General features: G+C 48.8%; 1 protein-coding gene across 5 annotated transcripts in view; it reads left to right on the forward strand.

The window, feature by feature from the left end:
* The window catches only part of SULF2 (sulfatase 2), a 244,079-nt gene that overhangs the window by 214,271 nt on the left and 17,412 nt on the right, over positions 1–12,396 (forward strand). The window lies entirely within an intron of this gene.

Raw genomic sequence — 12,396 nt, forward strand, 5'->3', positions numbered from 1 at the left:
TATAGAACACAGCGGAAGCCTCCTGCAGAGACATTGTGACATGGCACTATATAGAACACAGCGGAAGCCTCCTGCAGAGACATTGTAACATGGCACTATATAGAACACAGCGGAAGCCTCCTGCAGAGACATTGTAACATAGCACTATATAGAACACAGCGGAAGCCTCCTGCAGAGACATTGTAACATAGCACTATATAGAACACAGCGGAAGCCTCCTGCAGAGACATTGTGACATGGCACTATATAGAACACAGCGGAAGCCTCCTGCAGAGACATTGTAACATGGCACTATATAGTACACAGCGGAAGCCTCCTGCAGAGACATTGTGACATGGCACTATATAGAACACAGCGGAAGCCTCCTGCAGAGACATTGTGACATGGCACTATATAGAACACAGCGGAAGCCTCCTGCAGAGACATTGTAACATGGCACTATATAGAACACAGCGGAAGCCTCCTGCAGAGACATTGTAACATGGCACTATATAGAACACAGCGGAAGCCTCCTGCAGAGACATTGTGACATGGCACTATATAGAACACAGCGGAAGCCTCCTGCAGAGACATTGTGACATGGCACTATATAGAACACAGCGGAAGCCTCCTGCAGAGACATTGTAACATGGCACTATATAGAACACAGCGGAAGCCTCCTGCAGAGACATTGTGACATGGCACTATATAGAACACAGCGGAAGCCTCCTGCAGAGACATTGTGACATGGCACTATATAGAACACAGCGGAAGCCTCCTGCAGAGACATTGTAACATGGCACTATATAGAACACAGCGGAAGCCTCCTGCAGAGACATTGTGACATGGCACTATATAGAACACAACGGAAGCCTCCTGCAGAGACATTGTAACATGGCACTATATAGAACACAGCGGAAGCCTCCTGCAGAGACATTGTAACATGGCACTATATAGAACACAGCGGAAGCCTCCTGCAGAGACATTGTAACAGGGCACTATATAGAACACAATGGAAGCCTCCTGCAGAGACATTGTAACATGGCACTATATAGAACACAGCGGAAGCCTCCTGCAGAGACATTGTAACATGGCACTATATAGTACACAGCGGAAGCCTCCTGCAGAGACATTGTAACATGGCACTATATAGAACACAATGGAAGCCTCCTGCAGAGACATTGTAACATGGCACTATATAGAACACAACGGAAGCCTCCTGCAGAGACATTGTAACATGGCACTATATAGAACACAGCGGAAGCCTCCTGCAGAGACATTGTAACATGGCACTATATAGAACACAGCGGAAGCCTCCTGCAGAGACATTGTAACATGGCACTATATAGAACACAATGGAAGCCTCCTGCAGAGACATTGTAACATGGCACTATATAGAACACAACGGAAGCCTCCTGCAGAGACATTGTAACATGGCACTATATAGAACACAGCGGAAGCCTCCTGCAGAGACATTGTAACATGGCACTATATAGAACACAGCGGAAGCCTCCTGCAGAGACATTGTAACATGGCACTATATAGAACACAGCGGAAGCCTCCTGCAGAGACATTGTAACATGGCACTATATAGAACACAACGGAAGCCTCCTGCAGAGACATTGTAACATGGCACTATATAGAACACAGCGGAAGCCTCCTGCAGAGACATTGTAACATGGCACTATATAGTACACAGCGGAAGCCTCCTGCAGAGACATTGTGACATGGCACTATATAGAACACAGCGGAAGCCTCCTGCAGAGACATTGTAACATGGCACTATATAGAACACAGCGGAAGCCTCCTGCAGAGACATTGTAACATGGCACTATATAGAACACAACGGAAGCCTCCTGCAGAGACATTGTAACATGGCACTATATAGAACACAGCGGAAGCCTCCTGCAGAGACATTGTGACATGGCACTATATAGAACACAACGGAAGCCTCCTGCAGAGACATTGTAACATGGCACTATATAGAACACAGCGGAAGCCTCCTGCAGAGACATTGTGACATGGCACTATATAGAACACAGCGGAAGCCTCCTGCAGAGACATTGTAACATAGCACTATATAGAACACAGCGGAAGCCTCCTGCAGAGACATTGTAACATGGCACTATATAGAACACAGCGGAAGCCTCCTGCAGAGACATTGTAACATGGCACTATATAGAACACAGCGGAAGCCTCCTGCAGAGACATTGTAACATGGCACTATATAGAACACAATGGAAGCCTCCTGCAGAGACATTGTAACATGGCACTATATAGAACACAGCGGAAGCCTCCTGCAGAGACATTGTAACATGGCACTATATAGTACACAGCGGAAGCCTCCTGCAGAGACATTGTAACATGGCACTATATAGAACACAATGGAAGCCTCCTGCAGAGACATTGTAACATGGCACTATATAGAACACAACGGAAGCCTCCTGCAGAGACATTGTAACATGGCACTATATAGAACACAGCGGAAGCCTCCTGCAGAGACATTGTGACATGGCACTATATAGAACACAACGGAAGCCTCCTGCAGAGACATTGTAACATGGCACTATATAGAATACAGTGGAAGCCTCCTGCAGAGACATTGTAACATGGCACTATATAGAACACAACGGAAGCCTCCTGCAGAGACATTGTAACATGGCACTATATAGAACACAACGGAAGCCTCCTGCAGAGACGTTGTAACATGGCACTATATAGAACACAGCGGAAGCCTCCTGCAGAGACGTTGTAACATGGCACTATATAGAACACAGCGGAAGCCTCCTGCACAGACATTGTAACATGGCACTATATAGAACACAAAGGTTGTGTACATATATACTCACAATAAGGGCGAGATCATATCCACGTGTTACATGCACATGTATGTCGTTTGTTAAAGCCGCGATACCACTTTCCCGCTCTTTTTCTTCTTATCTGTATACGTAAAGCGTGTGACGATGTATAATTCTTGCCTGAGCTGGCAATCGTTTGGTGCTCCTGTTATAAATCTGTAAAGATCCTGATTGTGTGCCTAACATAATGGCCGCCTTTCAGTTTCAATCAATCCTTCAGGCAGTGTGACTCAGCAGCTACAATGTATCCTGATATTACTAAGGTAACATTGACTATTGTTACAGTTTGCAGCTCAAACTGCTGGGAACAAATGATCAAAAATAGGGAAGTGTTGCAAAGATCTTGCACTCCTGGGGAAGTGGCTAAAACCTGCTATAGAAATTGGGGGATGCTGTAAAACTCATTAAAAATGGCATTAAGGGTTGAATTTAAAACAAAAATCAGTTGCTATTATCTAATAATACAGAACTGATTTATTAAAAACATAACGTTTCACGTTTTGCTGCTTTAAGTTGGAGAAACGTTCTGAGCTCTAAAACCAATAGGTGCAGATAACAGGACTGTCCCCTGCTCAGGCAGATAACAGACAGGACTGTCCCATGCTCTCCTGCACAGGCAGATAACAGACAGGACTTTCCCCTGATCCCCTGCACAGGCAGATAACAGACAGGACTGTCCCCTGGTCTCCTGCACAGGCAGATAACAGACAGGACTGTCCCCTGGTCTCCTGCACAGGCAGATAACGGACAGGACTGTCCCATGCTCTCCTGCACAGGCAGATAACAAACAGGACTGTCCCATGCTCTCCTGCACAGGCAGATAACAGAAAGGACTGGCCCATGCTCCTGCACAGGCAGATAACAGACAGGACTGTCCCCTGGTCTCCTGCACAGGCAGAAATAGGTACAACATGAACAGATAGAGCTGGTCTTAATTTGGCATAAGGCTCAAAAGATGCTTGGCTGACAATTTCCAGAATGAATGGGTGGCAGCGGGAGAGGAACTGACAATACAATTGGATCATCTGTAAAACTCGTCCTGTTTTCACAAGATAAACAGTATGTATTTAGTCAGAGTGAAGAGGATAGTTTGTGACAAGCTGGAATTCCCGTTACTGCCGGAGAAATGCGAGCCAGATGCTCGCTTATTAACATTTCCATCAGAGCAACATGGCATCTAACTCAATATAACCTTTACATTAACTCCTTCACTGACAATTCTAAAGCATGCGTGTACGCATATATACACAGATACGTACGTGTGTTTGTGTGCGTGCGTGCGTGCGTGCGCGCGCGTGTGTGCGCGTGTGTGTGCGTGTGTGTGCGTGTATGTAAATACAGATGCAGCGGCCGTTATTCGAACATATCACGGCGCCGTTTTCGCGTGCGCTGCTGTATTCCACGCAGCATTAACGCGTCCAATCGCCCCAGGCACCCGCGCTTATCGCGGTTCCTTTGTTTGAATTTCATGGATTCTGTTTCTTTGTGTGTAATGAAATGAATGAATTGTAATGTGTACAGCACTGTGTTACTGTGTCACTGTGTTACTGTGTTACTGTGTCACTGTGTTGCTGTGTCAATTTCAGGTGTTTAAAAACCAGAACACTAAAATGCCATTTTCCGCACTCTCCGCACTTGCGTCTTAAGGCGGGACGGCTGGAAGAAATCCCGCGCCATGACATGGGTATTCCGAGGTATACACCGCGTGTAGTGTTCGAATAACGGCCGCTGCATCTGTATATACAGTGGTGTGAAAAAGAAAGTACACCCTCTGAATTCTATGGTTTTACATATCGGAATAATAACAATCGTCTGTTCCTTAGCAGGTCTTAAATTAGGTAAATACAACCTCAGGTGAACAACAACACACGACATATTACACAGTGTGTGTGTGTGTGTGTGTGTGTGTGTGTGTGTGTGTGTGTGTGTGTGTGTACATGACATATTACACTGTGTGTGTGTGTGTGTGTGTGTGTGTGTGTGTGTGTGTGTGTGTGTGTGTGTGTGTGTACACATGACATATTACACTGTGTGTGTGTGTGTGTGTGTGTGTACACATGACATATTACACTGTGTGTGTGTGTGTGTGTGTGTGTACACATGACATATTACACTGTGTGTGTGTGTGTGTGTGTGTGTGTGTACACATGACATATTACACTGTGTGTGTGTGTGTGTGTGTACACATGACATATTACACGGTGTGTGTGTGTGTGTGTGTGTGTGTGTGTTTACACATGACATATTACACTGTGTGTGTGTGTGTGTACACATGACATATTACACTGTGTGTGTGTACACATGACATATTACACTGTGTGTGTGTGTGTGTGTGTGTGTGTGTGTACACATGACATATTACACTGTGTGTGTGTGTGTGTGTGTGTGTGTGTGTGTGTACATGACATATTACACTGTGTGTGTGTGTGTGTGTGTGTGTACACATGACATATTACACTGTGTGTGTGTGTGTGTGTGTGTGTGTGTACACATGACATATTACACTGTGTGTGTGTGTGTACACATGACATATTACACTGTGTGTGTGTGTGTGTGTACACATGACATATTACACTGTGTGTGTGTGTGTGTGTGTGTGTGTGTGTGTGTGTGTGTGTGTACACATGACATATTACACTGTGTGTGTGTGTGTGTGTACACATGACATATTACAGTGTGTGTGTGTGTGTGTGTGTGTGTGTGTGTGTGTGTGTGTGTGTGTGTGTGTGTGTGTACACATGACATATTACACCGTGTCATTATTTATTTCACAACGTAACGCCAAAATGGAGAAGCTGGGAAACAAACTGAATGAAATCTCGCCACGTGGCGCGGACCAAAAGGAAGCTGTGGAGTGAGCCGCATGACAAGGGGGTGGGGGGGGGATCTGTGGCTGGTGACGGAGCAAGCCAAGGGACAACTTCTCCTGTGCGCAGAGAGAGAGGTCCCGTTATACAGGGTCACGTTATACAGAGAGAGGTCCCGTTATACAGGGTCACGTTATACAGAGAGAGGTCACGTTATACAGAGAGAGGTCACGTTATACAGGGTCCCGTTATACAGGGTCACGTTATACAGAGAGAGGTCCCGTTATACAGGGTCACGTTATACAGAGAGAGGTCACGTTATACAGAGAGAGGTCACGTTATACAGGGTCCCGTTATACAGGGTCACGTTATACAGAGAGAGGTCACGTTATACAGGGTCACGTTATACAGAGAGAGGTCCCGTTATACAGGGTCACGTTATACAGAGAGAGGTCACGTTATACAGGGGTGACACACAGGGGGAAGACACTGCTTCCAAGGGACACTCAGAGTTGTATACACAGAGGTACACGTGGCCCGGTCCCCCCAACCCGTTTTGGACTGGCCCCCCGAGCCAAAATATTTTTATCTGCAGATCGCGGTGCACTGAGTTGCACGCGAGGCGGCGGGGGGGAGGGGGCACAGACCTGTCAGGGGGGGGGGGGGAATTAGCAATGTGAAAGGGGGGGGGACGGAGGTGTGAAGAGGGGGGGCAGCTGTGAATGGGGGGGACCCCAGCTGTGAACGCAGGAGGGCCGCATTCATGTGCAAGGGGGGGGGGGGGTGGTCCAGATTGCTGTCACCGGGGCCGAAAGGGGAAGGGGGGGGAAGAGAGATGGCAATGGGGAGAGAGAGGGGGAGCGGAGACAGGGAGTGAGCGGAGAGAGAGGTGGAGCGGGAACGTTCTATCCCGGGCAACGCCGGGTATATCAGCTAGTATATATATATATATATGTGTGTGTGTGTGTATATATATATAATGTACTGGAATACAGGAACAGATAGGGAGCGGGCACACCAGGACTTAAAAAAATGAAAATAGGTTATTACAAAACAATCAACGTATCGGGATCCCCGCGCCCTGAGAGAGACCCCGCGCCCTGAGAGAGACCCCGCGCCCTGAGAGAGACCCCGCGCCCTGAGAGAGACCCCCGCGCCCTGAGAGAGACCCCTGCGCCCTGAGAGAGACCCCGAGCCCTGAGAGAGACCCCCGAGCCCTGAGAGAGACCCCCGCGCCCTGAGAGAGACCCCCGCGCCCTGAGAGAGACCCCGCGCCCTGAGAGAGACCCCGCGCCCTGAGAGAGACCCCGCGCCCTGAGAGAGACCCCCGCGCCCTGAGAGAGACCCCCGCGCCCTGAGAGAGACCCCGAGCCCTGAGAGAGACCCCCGAGCCCTGAGAGAGACCCCCGCGCCCTGAGAGAGACCCCCGCGCCCTGAGAGAGACCCCGCGCCCTGAGAGAGACACCGCGCCCTGAGAGAGACCCCCGCGCCCTGAGAGAGACCCCCGCGCCCTGAGAGAGACCCCGCGCCCTGAGAGAGACTGATTGTTTTGCAATATACAATTTTCATTTTTCTTAAGTCCTGGAGCCTCTCTCCTCCCCCCTCTCCTCTCTCTCTCTCCTTCCTCTCTCCTCTCTCCTCTCTCTCCTCCATCTCTCGTCTCAGCTCTCCTTTCTATTCTCTCTCTCTCCTCTCTCTTCTCTCCACTCTCTCTCTCCTCTCTCTTCTCTCCACTCTCTCTCTCTCCACTCTTTCTCCCTTTCTTCTCTGTCCTCTCTCCTCTCCTTCCTCACTCCTTTCTCTCTCTCTCTCCTCACTCCTCTCTCTCCCCTCCCTCTCCCCTCTCCTCTCTCTTATGCATACACACACATACATAATGATACCTGCGCCTTTATAATAACAGTAACAGCGTGACGGTCCCTAATGTCTGATATTACACTCTTCCAAATAGCAGACAAAGCATGATTTCTGCGAGCAGATAAGCCGCCCATTACACGCTGATCTGAAGCGGCTAATTTGTTCAATTCTTGGCCTGATAAAAAACAGCATGCGATCATTCCTGAATTACCGCCAAATGGCTGCGCTGCGAGTTAGAGGCAGGACGCGACATAGGGCTAGATTTACTAAGCGGTGCTAAGCCTAAGGCACCTTATTAGCTAGTCATGGGCTTTTCCTCATTGGATCGGGGGGATTGCGCTCTGAACGCAAACTAAAAACCAACGTCACGATCAGATGATCGCTGCCCCTCCAGCACTCAAAGGGTTAAGCATTGCTTCATAGCTGCGGATCATATTATTACTATTCCCATATGGGCCGCTAAAGACAATCGTGTTAAATGCAGAGACGTGCGTGCATTGACACAGGGCCGAAGATATGCACGGTGAGGGGACACCCAGCGCCTGGCACACAATCAGGGGTCACGGCTCCGAAAAAGCTGCAGACCAAGCGATATCCTACGTGTGTGGGGTTTTTTTTTTTTTAATAAATCAGTTCTGTACTATGAAAAAATACTCTGAATGACATGTTTGATGTATTAGAATGTAACAAACCTTTTTTGTTTCTATAGCAACCATTTACAAAGTCACACCCCCTTCCTCTTCTGAAACAGGCTCTGGCACACCCTTTTGTGAGCCCTGCCCTCTCTCTCTAGCAGTGCACCAATTGTATCTAGTGACTGCCCGGTCACATGATCTTCCCCACATAACTTTGTATCTTTGGTCCTCTTCTGCTGCACTGGCAGCCATTTAGTGAGACCCGAGCCGAATCTTCGGCAATCGATCGGCAACTTAGCTAATAATAGCAGCATGTTCTTGTATAGCGCTGATAGTTTTACGTAGCGCTTTACAGAGACATTTTGCAGGCACAGTCCCTGCCCCGCGGAGCTTACAATTTATGTTTTTGGTGCATGAGGCACCAAAGGTCACAAAGAGCCGACACCGGGAATTGAACCAGGTTCCCCTGATTCACACTCAGAGCCAGTCAGTGTCTTTACTCACTGAGCCGCTCCTTCTCCCAGATTCCCCTGCCTCACACTCCGAGCCAGCCTGTGTCGTTACTCACTGAGCCGCTCCTTCTCCTGCTTCACACTCAGTGCCAGTCAGTGTCGTTACTCACTGAGCCGCTCCTTCGCCTGCTTCACACTCAGTGCCAGTCAGTGTCGTTACTCACTGAGCCGCTCCTTCGCCTGCTTCACACTCCGTGCCAGTCAGTGTCTTTACTCACTGAGCCGCTCCTTCCCCTGCTTCACACTCAGTGCCAGTCAGTGTCTTTACTCACTGAGCCGCTCCTTCTCTTTGTCATTGTGAGGATGGTATTGATGCACATATTAAAGGGGGAAACTGTCAGCGGCGACGGCGGCTTTAATACAGAGACTGGCGGCTTTAATACAGAGACCGGCGGCTTTAATACAGAGACCGGCGGCTTTAATACAGAGACCGGCGGCTTTAATACAGAGACCGGCGGCTTTAATACAGAGACCGGCGGCTTTAATACAGAGACGCTGCAAATGGGATTTCTTATATGGGGACAATTTTTTGTTTGCGATCTTACGAGGCCATCTAGTGGCCATTAGGCGGTATGTTCAGCACATGCAGCCAACACATTGGGGGTGATGCACTAAGCAGTGATAATTTATTTATAAAATATTTTACCAGGAAGTAATACATTGAGAGTTACCTCGCGTTTTCACGCATGTCCTGGGCACAGAGTAAAACAGATAATACATGGTTTCTCCCCCCCCCCACTCCCCTTTCTCCCCCCCACTCCCCTTTCTCCCCCCTTACTCCCCTTTCTCCCCCCCACTCCCCTTTCTCCCCCCCCCCCACTCCCCTTTCTCCCCCCTTACTCCCCTTTCTCCCCCCCAATCCCCTTTCTCCCCCCCACTCCCCTTTCTCCCCCCCACTCCCCTTTCTCCCCCCCACTCCCCTTTCCCCCCCTTCCCCCTTCCCCACCCCTCTCCTTCCTTCCCCACCCCTCCCCTTTCCCTCCCCCCCTCCTCCACCCCTCCCCTCCCCTTTCCCCTCTCCTTCCCCACACCTTCCCCCCCTCCCCTCTCCTTCCCCCCCCTCCCCCCCCCTCCCCTTTACCACCACCCCCCCCTTTCCCCTTTCCCCTTCCCCACCCCTCCCCTTCCCCCCTCCCCTTTCCCCCCCTTCCCTTTCCCCCCCTCCCCTTTCTTCCCCCCCTTTCCCTCCCCCTCCCCTTTCCCTCCCCTTTCCCCCCCCTCCACTCCCCTTCCCCCCCTCTCCCCCTCTCTGCTCTCCTTCCCCCCCCCCCCCTCATCGTATTACATTTTATTCCATCTTCCTTTTCAACATTATTATCCAACCTTTACAACAAATACTCACCTATTGTTCCACCATTTATACATAATACTACCTATTACGCATTTACATCCCGGGCAACGCCGGGTCTCTCAGCTAGTACATTATATACAAGACATTGCATGCACAGTAAGAGATAATATATATTATGAGCGTATGAAACAGTTACAGACCAGATTAAAGTGTGAGACAGCCTTAGATTTGAAAGAACTTAAGCTGGTGGTGGATATGAGAGTCTCTGGTAGGTTGTTCCAGTTTTGGGGTGCACGGAAGGAGAAGGAGGAACGTACGGATACTTTGTTGAGCCTTGGGACCATGAATAGTCTTTTGGAGTCTGATCTCAGGTGATAGGTGCTGCATGTGGTAGGGGTGAGGAGCTTGTTCAGGTAGCTGGGTAGCTTGCCCAGAAAGTATTTGAGGGTGAGACAGGAAAGGTGAACTTTGCGCCTAGACTCGAGTGATGACCAATCTAGTTCTTTGAGCATTTCGCAGTGATGTGTGTTGTAGTTGCATTGGAGAACAAAACGACAAATTGAATTGTAGAGGGTGTCAAGTTTGCTAAGGTGGGTTTGAGGAGCCGAGCCATATACTATGTCTCCATAGTCAATAATTGGCATTAGCATCTGCTGTGCAATACGCTTTCTGACCAGGAGACTTAGGGAGGATTTGTTCCTGTAAAGTACCCCTAGTTTGGCATAGGTCTTGGTTGTCAGGGTATCAATGTGCATCCCGAATGTTAAGTGGGAGTCAAAGCATAAGCCCAGGTATTTAAAACTAGTGACAGGAGTTAGGGTGGTGTTAGCGTTGGTTCTAATCAGGAGCTCAGTCGCTGGAAGCTTTACAAATTTAGTCTTGGTCCCAAATACCATTGTTACAGTCTTGTCAGTGTTTAAAAACAGTTTGTTTTGGGAAATCCAGTTTTCGAGTCTCAAAAAGTCAGACTGAAGTAAGTGCTTTTAAGTGAGATAAAAAGCCATTATAGCGTGATATTGCCTGCTGTGAGATTCACAAAGCAGTGATAAGTGCTTTTAAGTGGGAAAAAATGCCATTATAGCGTGATATTGCAGTGTTATCACTGCTTTGTGAATCTCACAACAGGCAGTATCGCGCTATAAAGGCATTAATCTCATTTAAAAGCACTTATCACTGCTTAGTGCATAGCACCCAGAAAACCCACTTATCACTGCTTAGTGCATAGCACCCAGAAAACCCACGTATCACTGCTTAGTGCATAGCACCCAGAAAACCCACTTATCCCTGCTTAGTGCATAGCACCCAGAAAACCCACTTATCCCTGCTTAGTGCAAGCACCCAGAAACCCACTTATCCCTGCTTAGTGCATAGCACCCAGAAAACCCACTTATCCCTGCTTAGTGCATAGCACCCAGAAAACCCACGTATCACTGCTTAGTGCATAGCACCCAGAAAACCCACGTATCACTGCTTAGTGCATAGCACCCAGAAAACCCACGTATCACTGCTTAGTGCATAGCACCCAGAAAACCCACTTATCACTGCTTAGTGCATGACCCCCATTGTCTCTACCTTATTATCCTATTACCAGGAGGCAGCAAAAAGAAATAGCACAGGGCTAGACCCGGCACTTATCTGCGAGGACTTCATCCTTTACTTTAGGATTACATCCGTAACAGGAAGAAGAAAAAAATATATATATAGCTACAGAGTAGATGAGGTTGAAAAATGACATTTGTCCATCAAGTTCAATCTATGCTAAATTTAGACTTAAATTTATGCTAGATACTTTATCCTATATCCATATGATCAAGAGGTCTGTGAAATCCTCGTACACACCATCACATCTGTAAAAATTAAAAAAAAAAATACTATCTTGATCCTTCAATCCCCCGTACAGGTGAACTATCCCCCCCCCGTACAGTTGAACTATCCCCCCCCCCCCCGTACAGATGAACTATCCCCCATACAGGTGAACCATCCCCCGTACAGGTGAACCATCCCCCGTACAGGTGAACCATCCCCCGTACAGGTGAACCATCCCCCGTACAGGTGAATCATCCCCCGTACAGGTGAACCATCTCCCGTACAGGTGAACCATCCCCCGTACAGGTGAACCACCCCCCGTACAGGTGAACCATCCCCCGTACAGTTGAACCATCCCCCGTACAAGTGAACCATCCCCCGTACAGGTGAGCAATCCCCCGTACAGGTGAACCATCCCCCGTACAGGTGAACCATCCCCCGTACAGGTGAACCATCCCCCGTACAGGTGAACCATCCCCCGTACAGGTGAACCATCCCCCGTACAGGTGAACCATCCCCCGTACAGGTGAACTATCCCCCGTACAGGTGAACTATCCCCCGTACAGGTGAACCATCCCCCGTACAGGTGAACCATCCCCCGTATAGGTGAGCCATCCCCCGTACAGGTGAACCATCTCCCGTACAGGTGAA

Source organism: Ascaphus truei, unplaced genomic scaffold (genome assembly GCF_040206685.1).
Source record: "Ascaphus truei isolate aAscTru1 unplaced genomic scaffold, aAscTru1.hap1 HAP1_SCAFFOLD_285, whole genome shotgun sequence".
Lineage (NCBI taxonomy): Eukaryota > Metazoa > Chordata > Amphibia > Anura > Ascaphidae > Ascaphus > Ascaphus truei.